Source organism: Amblyomma americanum, unplaced genomic scaffold (genome assembly GCF_052857255.1).
Source record: "Amblyomma americanum isolate KBUSLIRL-KWMA unplaced genomic scaffold, ASM5285725v1 scaffold_13, whole genome shotgun sequence".
In the NCBI taxonomy this organism is placed as follows: Eukaryota; Metazoa; Arthropoda; class Arachnida; order Ixodida; family Ixodidae; genus Amblyomma; species Amblyomma americanum.
The window spans coordinates 1,389,678-1,391,091 of NW_027526485.1; positions in this window are offsets into that span (position 1 = coordinate 1,389,678).

Genomic DNA, 1,414 nt, shown 5'->3' on the forward strand with positions numbered 1-1,414 from the left:
CTGCCCGTCATGTTTCTCTGTATAGCCCAGTTCTGCATCAAATCAGCCCGATCATAGCCGCTTAAGGCCCCATTCGGGTTCTTTTGGGGATGAAAACAAGTTTAGCCCCTTTAAAGCCCATGTTGGACCAATTGTGGTGATAGGCGGGCTGCCCAAGTTGGGCTTGGCCCCAGTTTTCTTGCACTGAGCCCAACTCGTTTTCAAGTTTGCCCTAATGTTGCCGGGAAGGAACCTGTGCGGGCTGAACTTGGCAGCTTGGGCTCACATTGCCCCAAAATTACCAATATGGGGCCCTAATTGGCTTGTCATGGGCCAGCCCGAATTGTCATTGCCCACATGATGCCCGCAAGGGTCCAAGCTGGGTTAAAAATGGGTTTCCCAAGCCCACGATGCCTACATGGGGCCCAGATGGGCCCTAAACGCTGTGCTACTTGGGTCGTTATCAGTACGAGGGCAACACTTGTGTGTAACTGGAGCGATCGGTAGCTAAGCAGGCAGCGGTATGTAGAGGACGATTTTTCGAAACCTGTGTGAGGGGAGGTTGCACCCTGCGAGCAAAGGATATGTGCAATTTCATTCTTTTGTGGTAGGCTCGTGTTTTCTTTTTTTTGCTATCTGAAAGCGAAGTAATGCTTTGATGCTGAGAAGGTGGATGTTCGTCGTGGCATCGAGCATTCGACGGCACCCGGCGCGCTTGTTTATTCTACCTGCATGCACCTTTTTAGAAATGCTGAATTGATTGTAGCGCTGGTAACATTTTTTTATGTCACTGTTAGTTCAAGCCAAAGGTGCACAACTAATAGGATTGGAAACACACTTCACACGATATAAAACAGCCGAAAACAGGAAGCAGTTGTTGAATTGGTCAACAGGATGTCGAGATCCCTTAACTGTGTGCGTGGTGAGGGGTTCCAAATGATATAGCCACAATGGTATGGGATTGAATTATCTCTAATCGCCGACTCGACTTCACTGTACTCCCCGACTCCTGCAAATATTCCAGGTTTCGAGCTCCTCGAAGAGCACATGGCCGGTCACTGGCAGTGAGTTCTTCTTTGGTTAAAGCGATATGTGATGATCATGATACTGACAAGTGGCTTGCGACTTGCCTCGAATAACCATTCTCTTAGCCGACATGAAAGTAGTTTTGTCTGAAATTCGGCCGACATCTGTTTTGTACATCCAATTTCTTACTGACTAAAGCTCAGCGGAAGGACTTTGTATTTTTATGTTATTAAAGCGCATCGATAGAGTCATACTTCGTTAACAGTCATTATTTTCGGATTAGATTCAGCATCAACCGCTTCAGTTTTTACCAGTACAGCCACGTTTCCATGGCACATGCAGAAAAAAATACTCACGGGGGAGAAAAGATGTTCAAATGCGCCCAGAGCATACCGGCGTTTTAGGGTTG